The sequence below is a fragment of the Caloenas nicobarica genome, chromosome 7, assembly GCF_036013445.1.
Source record: "Caloenas nicobarica isolate bCalNic1 chromosome 7, bCalNic1.hap1, whole genome shotgun sequence".
Taxonomy (NCBI): Eukaryota; Metazoa; Chordata; class Aves; order Columbiformes; family Columbidae; genus Caloenas; species Caloenas nicobarica.
Window position 1 is genome coordinate 3,850,509 of NC_088251.1, and position 14,943 is coordinate 3,865,451.

General features: G+C 41.7%; 1 protein-coding gene across 2 annotated transcripts in view; it reads right to left on the reverse strand.

The window, feature by feature from the left end:
• Positions 1 to 13,441, reverse strand: part of ZRANB1 (zinc finger RANBP2-type containing 1) — a 41,073-nt gene extending 27,632 nt beyond the window's left edge. For both annotated transcript variants that reach the window (XM_065639313.1, XM_065639314.1), the window contains exons 1-2: positions 13,150 to 13,441; positions 566 to 662 (exon numbers count right to left, since the gene is read on the reverse strand). The gene's annotated coding sequence lies outside the window, so the exon portion shown is untranslated. The remainder of the gene's footprint in view (positions 1 to 565; positions 663 to 13,149) is intronic.
• Between the last annotated feature and the right edge of the window lie 1,502 nt (positions 13,442 to 14,943).

A 14,943-nucleotide genomic window follows, 5' to 3' on the forward strand; every position in this document is an offset into this window, starting at 1 on the left:
CATTTAGGGGGAGGAAAACCACTATGAAAAGGACTTGAGTCAACTGCATTTTAAATGCAGAATTACGGATTTCCTAGTGCAGAAAGGAAGACTCAGTCCTGCATTTCTGGAATTTCTTAAATGTGAAAGAAGGCTTCCAAAACAAATTCAGAAAACAGATACACATGAAGCACTGAGAATACTGGAGAAAAGACCCGTACAGCCACAGAAACAAGTCACAAATATTAATTTATTGAAGTAGAAGTCACACAAAGTCTAGATCCTGTTAGGCCTATTGCAAGACCTCACAGGATTTGGAAGGAAGGAGTGTATCAGGCAGGCAGTTACACAACAAGTAAGCAGTTGTTTCAGAAAAGGAGGGTGTAGGAGTTTACATAAAATGCATACATTTGAAAATTTTTGTACATGTGCTTATCTAAAACTAGGCCTTGGTTGGACATCACTCATAACAGCAGTGTTACAAAGTCAAAATGCCACTTGAAGGCAAGCACAAACTGTGTGTGTTGACAAACTGACATAGTACTTTCATTCTGCAAATCCAGATTACAATCCAATTCCAACTCACTTTTTCTCTAGTGAAGAGGGGATTCTGTCTTCATGCTGGCTCAGACCTTTTCCTCAGATTGCAAATATGAAGGATGAGACTAAGCAGGTAACTATTCCTGTAAACAAAATGAAAACAGACTCATTATAGGTTCCCTACTGGACCTGAGTAACCAGAAGGTTAATTATTAAATGCCACACCTATTCTGATCCCAATACATTTGTTTAAACTCAGTCATGACCTGCTGAGACTAACATACAGACTGGTTAAAATAAACCGATAAAGAATTGGTTGCCACACACGCATCCAGTCTGCTGAAATAGAAGCATTAGATTCAACCAACATCAAATTCACAGCAAAACATCCATAAACACTCTTACTGGACTCTCAAACTTAGGATGGGGAAGGGAAAAAAAAAGCAGCTTTGATTCCCTCCAGTTTGTATAGGGGGCATAACAGCGGGAAAGGGTGAGGCAGGTAGATAAAGGACAAATAGAAAAATACACACAGTCTATTTCCTCCCTTACCACAGAATCATTACCCAACATGTAAGATTCAATTATGTGGCATTTTTAAGAATACAAAACTGTTTAAAATACAAATTTGTCATATCAATTGACTGACAAGTCTCATTCATCACATCACAACTCTCTTGGATCACAAAAACACCAGGAGTCTAGTAAAAAAAAAAAAAAAAAACAAACTCAAAAAAGAAGCTACAACAAAAACTCAAAAGAGAAGTTACACAACAGGATTCAATTCAAAACTAAACACATCGATCTAAAAATTAGTTTATACCTGTTCTCCAATTTGGCAATGTTTTATGAGTTAGTACATTCTCCATTGAAACACCTTCATGCACACCTTGCTCTACCAAAGCACAGCTAAACGTCCACTTAAATTTGTCACCCTTGTTGCTACTATTTCCCTCCCATGGGCTCCAGCACGCAGCAAAGGTTTTTTCCACCAGCTCAACTCCAATCTATTCACCAGATCAGGTGGCTGCATGAATGAGGGGCTATCGCATGGCCAGGACAGAGGAGAGGGCAGCACTATCCTTTTCAGCAGCAATCCATATTTATGCTTCGTGAAAGCAGATGAGCAATCAGGAACACATAAAGCTTTCTCCTAAAGCTTGGGTTCTAACATTACGTGTTTGAACAGCCTGCAGAGCACTTCACTCCCACCTATACGTTATAAAACTGTGTCAGACTAAGGAATGTGCTGAGAAGGCAATTAGACTTCCTACTGCTTCCCCGCCACCGTTCATAAAAGTCCATGTCCATGCATAACGGGAAAAAAAAAAGGAGCGAGATCATACCAGGGTCCCCGTACCTGCAACAAAATAAGTGAAAAATACGTACATGGGAATACAACGTCAACTTGATATTACTAAAAGCAACTTCATAAAGATGACTTTTCAGAAACTTGGAGGAAAAACAGTTTCTCTGCCCCATAAACAAACTAAAGCTTTGCCAAAACACCTGCTACACGAGCACACTATATACTAGATTTATCTATTTCATTTGGTCAAGGCTTTTTTCCCCTAATTTCCAAAATAAGTTTTTAATTACTTTAACATTCCTTAATAAGCTTATTCTCTCTATAAACAATACAGAGTTCTCTGAGATACTAACGCTCCCTAGTTCGGAACTTAAGGCAGTTGAACGTGGTTTTCAGAATCGAGAAGGAAGCAGCTCCCCGTCCATACACCTGTCAATGGCCACCAGCACAACAGCCAAGGGCAGTTTCACTTGGGCTACAATGGAAAACCAGAAAGTGTCTGTCCCAATACTTCAATGCCCAAAACAAGCTTCAGAATAATTTCTACCTGAGCAGAAGCCGGTCCGTTTTCAGTCAGTAATGCCCTCAATCAAAAGCGAGATCAGCAGACAATGTGTGATGAAGCTCAAGAGGGATCTGTAACTGGAAATGGTCTCTTACCTGCCTTAGTTTGAAAAGCCTTAAATGCAGCGGTTCCCATCGCAAACAAATCCCAGCCCACATCTGGGATGGGGCAAGAAAACAAAGCGTCATCTGTGCTACTGATATTAAGGTTGGGAAAGGAGATTGCTGCTTAAGTCAAAAAGCAGCTGGTTAGAAAAGTGATCTGAACAAATACCAAGATATTATTTATGAAACTAAATAGCAGAGCATACACTCTGCTACAGAAGAGCTTTATCATGAGATTAGGTTTTTAGCTGCAATTATTCTCTGCACTCTTTAAAAAGCTGGATGCTTTCAGACGTAATTCTTAGAGAGGCTGAGTATCTGCAGGCTCGAAAGCCTCTGAGATATGAGCTCACCACCTCCCAACACAAGGCCTCGGGTTATTATGAAGTAAAGAACATAAAGACTCAACGGAGGACTGCAAGTTCTCTTCTCGGACAGCTCTGCCAACACCCACTACGGCACAGCTAGGTGAGGAAATTTAGCACTTCCACATATTGCTTTTGTTAGTTTGGTTTTTTTACTTTTAGGTCTTTGTCTGACCCCCAAAGTGCACCCCACCCCAGAGGCACCGGAACCATCTGATTTACTGGTGATCCAGGTTCATTATCCAGCCACTGAGCAGTTTGAAGCTCGTTACATTCTTTCAGAATTACTTCTTTGCCACTCTGCCTTCAAGTTAACTTGTTATTTTAGATTCTTCAGGGAGGAGAAGCTGAATCATGTTGTACCTCCTCTCGGAGAGAAATAGCACAAGAGTGACTGCGAGGCGCAGGTGCAAGTCTTAATGTCCAAAAAGCAAGAGCAGACAAGAAATAAAAACCCACAAAACTCCAAGCGAGCTCCAGTTGATCAGTTTATACAGTGTGCTAAATACATTCCAGACAAACTAGTGGAGTAGCTCAGTACATTAAAGAGAATGTATTGAATTCTCATAAATCAAGTAACAAAGAAAAATAAAAACATTAGCAGAACTACCTTTTCACTAAAAGTCAGTGGGAAAAGGTCACCTAGAACAATCAGAATTTTTTCTTTTGCTTTGTTTCCACTTTTAAGAATATTCTTTTTAGGTGCATGGGAAAATACAAACTAGCACACAGAAATTGGGAAGAAACAAAGTCCTCAAATAATATTTCTATGACAGGATATATTATACTCCTCTCAATTTAATTATTCAATGTGTCCAGAAGTTATTTTTCCTTTGGCTCAAACCAGGAGCAATATGGAGCTCCATTTCATTAAATAACCGAGCCCTTCTCCGCAAACAGGCCAGATGCTGATTTAGACCGGTCTACACTACAGATTTTTTGGTTATGTCAGAAGCACATCTGTGCTGGCAGAAGCCTTACGTAATTATACAGATCAAACCAGCATTCTCACCTTGTTTTGCTCATGCATATGGATTTTCAAACAAAGCTAACTGCTTCTGCATTTACAGGGCAAAGGGAGCTTAGGTATCAACTTAAGCCTTCAGCAAACTTGCCAGGGTAAAGCGATCCAACCTCCTTCCCCTCACCTCTCTTAGGCTGCTCCAAACAGAAAGAGGACGGTGTATTTATCTTTATTTTAAAACACTGAAGCAACTTTTTGGAGGAACAAAATAAGCAGAAGCATCCTGTTCCAAAAGAGAGGTCTCTATAACCGAAAGCAGAATTTCTTAACTCAGCAGTTTGAGTGTAGAAGTAACACCTTTCACACATCCAGACACAAAAAGGAACAGGACCGCATGTCAAAGCGAGATCAAACAGCAGCACTTTCACCGACTGTATCCTTTATCTATTATGAAACATGGTGTATTTAAATATACGTCTACCGGGAAAGGGTCTCAAACTGACAGCTGTAATTGCTCACTAACAGCTGGAGCATGTTGCTGAAGTTTATATATACACACAGCGGACAAACAGCTTTTGAAAAAAAAAAAAATTGCCTGTGATCAACCCCACACAGTTTGACACATTTTCAGAAGCATTCTCTCTTACACATCACTGCGTCAAATCTCTTCCAATTACCAAAAAAATTAGCATACTTCTTAGAAAACTGAAGTTCATTTATACACAAATAAGCTAACTAAAGCTATAAAAGGAAAACCTGTTAAAATCACACATCTAGATTATCACCTTAAATGGTTGTGATAAAATACGCACCAGTCTGAATTCAGACAGCTGTAGCTGGTTTTGTTCTGCAAAACTGCAAAACATTTTTAAAAGACGCATAAGATGAACCTGAGTCAACTGTTCACAGTTGGAAAAAAAGCAATGGTTTGATTTCACTGTTTCCAAACAAATACATTTATAAACACTGCCACTCTCTAACCATGCAGTCTTTTTAGAGCTCACATAAGCTGTACCAAGGGACTCTTCAAACAAAAGGTTTTGCCAATTTTTAAATATAGCCAGTAGGAAGGTCTGGAGGATATCGGAGCTGTACACAAGCTCAAATCAAAAAGACCAATTTGTTTCTTTCAAACTTGTAAACTCTCTGAAAACCTCCTCAACGATTTCTTACATAAAAGATGTCATTACTTAACAGGCTCAAATTCACTTTTGTTTTCTGGGTCCAAGAATCCTCGTGAAGTATCACACTGTCAATACGCTTCAAGAAAAACAACTTACATTTTTAAGAAAAATCTCTTAAATTTATTGCAAGTATTAAGAATTGATTTTTATGTGAAATCTGCCTTGGCTAATTTTCTAAGGTGGAACTTCACTGACACTTTCTTCTCTTGACTTACTAAACTTACTTACTCCCCCTTCAACTCCTCATTGTTCTTGCATGACTGCTTTCTCAAGAATTCAGCATAAGCCTTGAGAGATCAGTATATTAAAAGCATAAAACGTGAACTGAAGCTTCTATAGTTTGACAGGAACTAATAATGAATTCCATTGTCGTCACTGCAAATTAGTTAAAAAAAAAAAGAACATTGACCTTGTCAATGGGACAAGCAACTCAGATCAGTGCTGAATCTGGAAGCTTCACAGTAAAGGCAATAACTATGTATTAAAATAAAGACTGGAAAGATTACTGCAAAGTCACAAATGTGGAAGCATTTTCTGTATTAGCCTGAATACACTGAAGCGAGGAATTTAACAAGCAAGCATAGTTTGCTTTGGTTGTTAGGACAGTTCTTTAAAAATAACAGGATACCATCCCAAACAGATCAGCAAAAAGAAGAAAGCAATCCATCATTTCAAGAAAAAACTACTCCCCAAACACACGAGTATCACCTCTGCTCTTCGGAGGACCAAGGCTGTTCTTTGCTCCCAAAAAACACAGATAAACAGGAAGAATGTCGTTGTCTTGACAGAGGCACCATGAGTTCAGAGTGGCACAAATCTCAGTTCTATTAAAGACCAAATCATTGCCGTGTAAATCACAACACAATCTACAAACTATTACATTAAGAGCGCATGAGAAAAGAAAAACTGAAAGTGTTGGAGTTATAACTGAGTAACTATTTACAAGCTAGTATGTTAAGCAAGTTAACATTTTGCTTCAGTTTTTATAGTCCAGGCTACCAACAAATACTCCGTACCGCACATTTCTAGGTATGAGCTCCTTCATTACACACAACTTGGCATCTACTTTTGTAAGTGGGCAATTAGTTAAAATCCAGAGAACTTGATCCTTCACAAAGAAACATGCTGTGAGAAATGCAGTTCTCCTAAGCAAACAAAAAGCCTGAGCAAGTAAGCAGTAACTTTTGAAAATATTTGGAAGTCTGTTCATTGGGTGAATTCTGACAGGCTTCATTCACGCACAATTAATAAAACATTGCTTTCCTTTTGATTTATGGATTTGTATCCCGTTTCAAAGCACCTTAAGTCTACTTTAATAGGTATTTATCGTGTTCAGAACAACTACAGTGACTTTGCTTCATCTTTCTTTTAAATATTCTATTCACGCTTCCAATCCAACTGCCTTCTTTTCAAATAAACCTTAAAGCATGACTATGCATATGCAAGAGAAATTACATGCAGTTTTCATGCAAGAGGATCCACAATTTTGCAAGTGTTCAATGCAGTACGAAGTCAAACACGTGGGAGGTCACAGACCTTAGGAGACATCTGAAATACATTAATTGACAAAGAACTTTATAGTTCAGTCTACATCCCAACCTAAACGGACTCTTCTGCAAAAGCTGAGAACTCGCCACAGAATTAACAGATATTTGACAATACTAAATTTTCACTCTTTTTGCTGTCTTTTATTTTGTTTTGATGTTTATCCCTTGAAGCATTTTTGGGCGCTTAACCACTACAGCTAATTCTGCTGTGTGACTTGCGAAGTACAAGTTTCCATTTTATTTGTTACTCATCTCAAGCGGGTCAAACTACCTACAGGTCTATTAAATGTGTGACTAAAAGCAAGGAAAACCTTAACTGCTGAAAACAATCTGTAAGAAAAAGCAGCAGCAGTTTGCAGTTCGGTCCTATTGCTTACTTCACAAGAGAGCTACATTTTGCAGGGTTTTTTGTTGTGTTTTAAACTCAATTAAAAGTGAGCAGCTATTTAGATGAGATGTTACTACACATTAGTATGGACTAAATACGACTGCTTACTTAGAAACCAATACCATTTGGGAAAATGAGACTAAGCAGATCAACAGTTACATAATACACAGCATCTCCCACACAACACTGATCAAAAACCAAGCAAAGTGACTCAAAATAATGAGCTATGATAGAGTATTTGCATAAATACAGCCAGTGACATTTAATGAATCTGATCACCACGAACAATCAGCAACAGATTAATACTGACTCAAGAAAAGATGTACAATACAGTAACAAATACATGTAATGAAACACAACAGGATCGTTTTAAGACATTTGCATTGGACAAAGTACAGAAGTTGAACAAGAGGATTCTTTATAAAAAGTGCGGTCAAATAGAGAAATGTACTTTATCTAGGTTTAGACTATATGCCTAATATATGAGACACGGCTTTGTTTAATCTCAGCCATCCTCACACAGATGAGGGAAACCAGATGTCATGCTCTGAATAAAAACACACTGTGGAGTCAGACATCAAAATTTAAAAACACTTAAACCTGTCCAACAGCCAACGAACAAGTTTTAACTCGTACGTTTGACACTCAGTTCTAATAAGTACCCCTGGACCTCCTCGATACTGGCTGACCATAAATCACATCACAGCTAGATGCAGAAATATTCACCATTTGGTGGAAAAAAACCCACCTGCCTCCAAATGAACCAAGGAAACACACGCTCAACGTTGATTATTGTGTAGTTTCCTCCTAATGAACAGCAAGCTGCTCTCAGATACAGATAAGGACCATCTTTGGTACAGGCATTTGCAATTGGGCTATATTTAAGACTAGCTCTAGTTCAAGTAAGCCATACAAGCTATGCTCATTTTTATCCAGCTCTTCTTAAGATGCTGGCTAGACAGCAAAGTATCAAAAAAAAAAAAAAGGAGGGAAAAAAAAAGAGAGAGAAGAAAAAACACTATTATCATCACAGCACGCATAAAAACCATTTCTGTGTATGTCACTGCTTAACATTTTGCAAAGAATTAGTATCAAATATCACAGGGAAAAAAATTCAAACTCCTTCTAGAGAAGGAGATATCAGTTGTTGGTGGCCGGTTTTTTGGATGTGCTTTATTGGTTTGGTTTTGGGGTCTTTGTTTGTTTGTTAACTTTATGATTAGTGATCTGTATTTTGCTCGTAATACATATCCAAAAACCCCAAGTGAATCACTGCAAGGTACTCCAAGGTAGCCAGAAAGTTTCAGAGTAACAACTCTAAAACAGTAAAACTTCCGGTTCTGCTCAATGCTAAACAACCTTCTCTAAATAAACCATTTAAAAGCCACAAGGTGACAATCATTTTTACCCCTCCCAAACTAAACAGTAGTGCAGAGGTCAAAAAAAAAAAAAGTAAGTAGTCCAGATGACCATCCCAACCCTTCAGCAAGATAAAAATCAGCTTCAACAAGCACACAGTAAGGCAAAACCTAAACTCATCTGACAGAAGGCATACATGACAATCGGGCATTGATAAGACACTTAGTACAAAGTACTCCTGGTTTGTCATGGCAGTGTGAGATAATAAAAAAAAAGAGTCTAGCAAGAAAACAAGTATATACTCAACACTTGTTGAAACTGCAGAAGAGCAAAGGCTCAGACCTGTAGGGTGAAGCTGTTTCAGTGAAATATTCAGATAGCAACTAAAATTTGCAGCCATCTACTGAATCCCCGCTCAGGTACCAGGAAGGTGAATGGGACAGAAGACTTCAAAGTCTCTTAGCCTGGAAGAAGTAAAGTCAACATTTACACAAAGCACTGACAGCCTTTACAACCACGAGAAATGGGATTCTCCCATAAACCAACAATTACCTTCAAAAAGCAAATTTCCAATGTTTTGCTAGCATTAACCCCATTTCTTAAATTTATGACAGTAATTTTTCTCCCTAGACAATCCACTAAGCACCAGGAGCCGCACGGTTTTCAAATGAACGGACCTACAAAAGTACGTGCAGCTTCAAAGCCCCTAAAAGATTCCTTGACCATAATAGTTCTAATCTAGTGAAAACAAAACAAAAAAGTTATTTTTCCAGAATCATGTAAACCACAGTTCTGATAATTTTCTTTAGCTCAGGAAAACTAACTCCTGAATATCTAGAAGACAGAACACCAACGTACTTACAAAAGTTTCTTAATGTCTGTAAACTCCCCAGTAACTCAGAATTTTTCAGTTTCACTAAAAACAGCTACTCAAGACTACAGGCTAAATCAAATTGAAGTCAAAGAATCACAAGGAGAAACATTCACACTTGTTTACAAAAATAATGGCAAACATAATGCAAATAAAACATCACCATGTATTGGCTTTTGGCACGGTGGGAGGAAGGAGAAAAATTTATTAAAAAATAAGAAAAAATACTGCAGCCTCCTTGCTCACAACTGACAGTTTCAGAAAGTAAAGTCCTATTTACACCTCCCAAAATAGACATGGGTCCACCCTTCCAGTCCCCCCCCGTCCCCTGGCCAGCAGGTTGCACACCTGGTATTCGTTTTGCACTCACCTCTCATTACTTCGAGTATTTTCAGCTCAATTCTAAACTCAACCCTAAAGACAGATGTAAATTCTGTGCCTTCTTCTGCACTTGTTTTAGAAGCGCTAACTTTAGTTAATGTAAAATCCACATGTGGATACCAGCAAAATTAGCAGCCGTTCTCAGCTAAAAAAAAAAAAAAATCCCACCTTACTACAAATAAAAAATGATGCAACAGTATCCTTGTTTTAAGAACAAGTAGAACACACTAAATCAGGATAAATTCAAATAACCAAAGGGAAAAATGCCAACTTAATTATATCTGCTGTACAGTAAAAGATGAAAAAAGGCTCCAAACTTGGCTGCTCCGTAGGCAAGATGCTCTGCGCATACCAGCAACCACCACTATCCCCAGTTTATCACCCTCCCGCATTCCTTGGAAACAAATCCACCATCCCTCCCGCTTTCTTGAACCGACGTCTCCAGATCAGCCCCCTCCTGAAGACAGATCCTTCTTCAAACATCACTGCACTCATTCCCTGCTCCAACCTCTCCACCCACTCAGTCTCCGCCACAACTAATTTGTTCATAAACAGGACAGCAGGACAGGAAAAAAGCTGTTCTGAAAAAAAACATCAGGTGGATTCAACTCCAGTTTGACTACAGAGCTTCTAAAAACCTGCCCGTGCCACAACAGAGGAAATACAAAATCATCTGTATTATGATAAACTAACACATTCTCACAATTGATGCTGAAGTCCTACAATTCTTCTTTTCAAGTATGTTAACTGTTAGGTACCAAAGACCTAATGGGCCTATTATTAAACTTGTATTTCAAGAAAGTTCCAAAAGAATTAACTGCATACGTATGAGAAACTGTGCTTCAGCAATTGATCATGCAAAAACGAACAGTCACAAAATCAATCAGATTCTGTGCAAGCTAAAGCAATGTCAGCTACGCAAGAAGTGCTATGAAAAAGAGAAAGTACCAGGAGAGCGTCTGAAGTCTTAATGTTCGAGATCTTAATTAGAAGACGGAAGTTTTAAGGTACACCAAAATCCATTCAACTGACATGATTAAGTTATAATTGTATTTTATTTACCCGATTTTACCAAGCTATGCTATTTGACAAGGAGAAAGCCCTTCATCAGGTGTGTTGAAAAAAATTCTCTTTTCAACTTTGCCTCATTTCCCTCTTCATATGTAGTACTACATAAAAAAAGAAAAAAAGAACTCTGTTACAGCTAAGCCAGCCATTTTCAGCTGCCAAACTAAAATTTAGTTCCATTTTAGAACCAGGAGACTGTGGAGCATAATTCATGCAGTTAAAATGAGGATTACTTGTTGACATAAATTTTGAGGAGCTCAAAATAACCCAGTCTTCAAATTTTGGGAGGAGGAAGGGGCAGGTTACTAACAGAACTGGCCCTAGCGGTTTAAACGTTTTGCTGCAATTCGTAGATGGTAGACCATGATAAAGAATGTATCGATCTGAAGTTCTGCACAATTTCAACCCGGTGCAAAACTGGTATGGCAAAGAGAAACTGGAAAGAGAAACATTAACATCTAAGTTAACACGATGTGAAGGGGCCAGTAAATCTCACATTAAAGTGCCTGAGAGTACATTTGATTGACTGTATTAAAAATAACCGCTCATACAATCAGCAAAGTATTTTCTACTTACACTTCTGACTTATTTACAGATCAATCTTGCAAAGAACACCAATGATGGCCGGGATTTCCCATCCCCAAGGAATTTACGTAGAGAATGACGTACAATCAGAATGGCCATACACAAGGCTACATAACACCAAAAATGTTTCCTTGACCAATTTTGCATTTTAACTAGCCTCCAATTTAAGGCATGCTTCTGTGATGAATCCTTTTGATGCTTTTATGCCACTCAGCATTCCAATTAAATTAGTATTTTTAATTACAGTTCTGAGAAAAATGCTAATGGGTGCAGGTCTGCAATAACAGAGTACGACCTCATTGGCCATCCCCATCTGCCTGTCCTTACTTAAGCAGCATAAGAAAAGGTAATAATTTATTTTTTCTTCAAGAGGATTATACCACATAATTAGAGCTTCACGACTCCCACAAAATGCAATGCATCCAAAAGCATTATTTTCTTTTAATGCTGTGACAGACTTAAATCAGAAGTGATCTTTTACATATGACATGCTAGACTGTGTGCTGAGACACCAATTCAACTCTGCCTTCAGAAGGATGCAAATAAGAGTTCCAGAACACCTCCTGCTGCTTACCTGTCCCCCCCTCTCTGAGTAACCACTGAAAAAAAGAAAGAAAAAAAATATATGGGCTTCACAAATCTGCATCAAAGACAAAATGTGAGATTAGCAGAAGAAAAGGTAAAACTCAGTGCGACAAATCTCTCCCGAACTACTGTAACAAGGTTCTGCTCACAGCAGAATGAGCTTTAACACCGTGTGTGTTGGAGAAAGGAGGAGGTTAAGGTATTACACAGAAGACATCTCACCTTTCAATTTTTGCATCAACAAAGGTATCAACGTGTTAAACTCACATATGCCAGCTCCACCGCTTATGACACAGTAGGTAGCCAGCGAGCAGACAGATCACGCACAGCACAAAGCCTGTCAAACAACACTTGTTTACTACCATCGACTCCCAAGAATTCTAGAAAAAAGTTGTCATTATTGGTGTATCACTGAAAGTCACCGCGGCAGCAAAAAGTTCTCAGCCAGCCCTGCTGCATCTGCCGGGCAGGAGACTCAGATTAATTTCACAGAATCAAGATTTTTCCCATAATTTCTCCTAAGAGAGTGGCGAGCGCTCTGGGGACGGAGCACTGGAAGGAGCCTGTTGTCACTGGGAAGGAAGGACCCACAGACACATCCCCGACCTCCGCAGAGAAGTTTACCTGATCCTGGCCTGCAGCTGCCGCAGTGTGGGACTAAGAAAGACTCAGAAAGGCAGATTAATAAGGTTTGCCTCGTTAAATGAACTTTTCCAATTTTTCTTTTTAAACTTCAGTTCACAAAAAACAAGCTCGATTTTGAAACAGCTCCCACAGCGTATTCTGTTTCTGATAAACTACCAGCAATATGTGATATTGTACTACGGGCAGTATCATGGGAGTTGTGCTGCCCAAAATACACCGGCACAAGGAGCTCCAATCAACGATTCCGCCACTGCATACAGATCACAACAGGCACATCCAAAATTATTTAAAAAAAAAAAAAAAAAAAAAAAAGGAGGGGGGGAAGAAGTAGGAGACAGCAGAGCATGATCTCACCCCAGCAGACCGAGGCACCGCAGGCCAGCGTTTGGAGCAGCAACCACGGCGCAAAATTCAGAGTTTCCTGCCTTTGTACCCGGACTCTTGTCGCTCTAACGCCGTTTTCTACAACCCGCACCCGGCGCTGCTGGGACGGAGGGACAGACGCCGCATCCCGCCGGGGCGAACGGCCCTTCCCCGCGGGACGGGGACCCCAGCGGGGCCCGGAGGAGCCCACTCCCCACAGGGCCCCTCGGCCCGGCCGCCCCCGGCCCCGCTCCGCCGGCTGCTCACCGGCCGGGCTCGCCTCCGCCGCCGGGCCGTTCCCCGCCACGCCGCCCCGTTCGCTGCCCGGGGAGGGGAACGGGGTTTACCTGGCCGCCGCCGGGAGCCGTCCCTCGGTGCTGGAAGCCGCCTGCGCCCCGCGCCGCCCCCCCACCCCCCGGCCCGCTGGCTGCGGCGTGCTCTCCCCGCTCAAGACATGGTCTCTCCCAGCGCGGCGGGCTGCCGCGGCGGCGGGCGCTCCCACTCGGCGCGGCGGGGGGGAACTGCGGGGGGACTCTCTCTCCCCGCTCCGCGGGCTCTTCTAATGGCGGCCGCTGGAGCGGCCCAAAGCAAAATAAACCCCCATACGGCCAGCAGCCCGCACGTCAGCCCGGCCTGCCGCCCTGCCCGCCGCCCATTGGCGGAGCCTGCGCTTTCGTCTCCGCCAATCGGAGCGCGCGTCTTTGGGAAGAACGGGTGATGTCATCCCTGGCTGTTGGGCGCTGGGGTTCGCCCCGCCCCCTGCTGGCCCCCCGCGGACACGCCCCCTGGCGGCCCCGCGTCTAAGCGCGGGCGGGCGTCCCGCGGCCCCTCAGAGCCGGTCCTGCCGGGGAACCCTCAGGGCAACCCGGCCGCTGCCCCGCGGCGTCTCCCTCACACACCGCCCGGCTGTGGTGCATCGACATGAAGTTTCCTATGGAAATAACCCCTCATTAAAAAAACAAACCAAACCAAACAAACAACAACCAAAAAAAAACCCCACAAAAACAAACAAAACCCCCACAAAAAAAAAAAAAAAAAAAAAAAAAGAAAAAAACACAAACCCTTGTGGTGGCATCTGCCCAGACAGCAGCCATCAGAAATACCACTAATGTGGCAACAGATCCTTCCAGTGTCCTGATGGGAAACATCTGTGTGATAAATAAAAAGAAAATGGCGATGGAGGGTCTCATGCCAGGCCATACAGCCCCCCAGCCTTTAGTAGATTGTCATTAATTCCTTCAGTTCTTCCATAGCAAAATACACCCTTAGGCACTGCTAATAAATAAACTGTCACGATTCCACAGAATCCCAGACTGGCTGGGGCTGAAGGGACCTCTGCAGATCATCCCGTCCAACCCCCCTGCTCACGCAGGGTCACCAGAGCAGATCACACAGGTCGGTCCAGGCGGGTTTGAATGTCTCAGAGAAGGAGACTCCACAACCTCTCTGGGCAGCCTGTTCAGGGCTCTGGCACCTCACAGCAAAGAAGTTTCTCCTCATGTTTAGATGGAACCTCCTCCACGTGCCGACTCCGGCCGTTCCTACAGTGAGCGTGTGGGGTTGGAGTTGGGACGTTCACCAGCCCAAAGGACTCTCCAGCCAAGTCACGGCCATGCAGTGCAAAGCCTGTTTGTTCCTGTTCTAGGGAGAAAGCCGGTAAAGGCTGCTTGGGTTCAATCCTCGTGCCTGCCATTGAACCATTTCTTTTGCTTTCTGCTCAAAAATTGCGAGTCTGCATCTTCCCTAAGCTGCTGTTGTAGGCTCGCTGACAGAAAATTTGCCCACATCCTTGCTCTTTCCCTCATGGATCTTACATCATTTGATACTTACTTTCCCCCCCCCCCCCCCCACCGCAGTCTCTACTTTTTATTTCGGGCTTTCTCGGCAGTTCTAGCACTTTTTATTTCCATGGTTTCATTCCCATGGAGGGGACTCTGTCAGCTAATGCATCGGGGTGGGTGTTGAATTGGGAAACTCGACCTCTTCCAACCAGCTGGGTCCATCCCTTCTCGCTCAACCAGCATAGAAGAAATGTTGGAGCAGAGCAGTGATGCCTTGCAACAGAGAAAATCCCTTTGTCCAGCAAACAGCTAGAACTGGAGTCAGGACGAGTAAAATGTAATTACTTACAGAGACTGAAA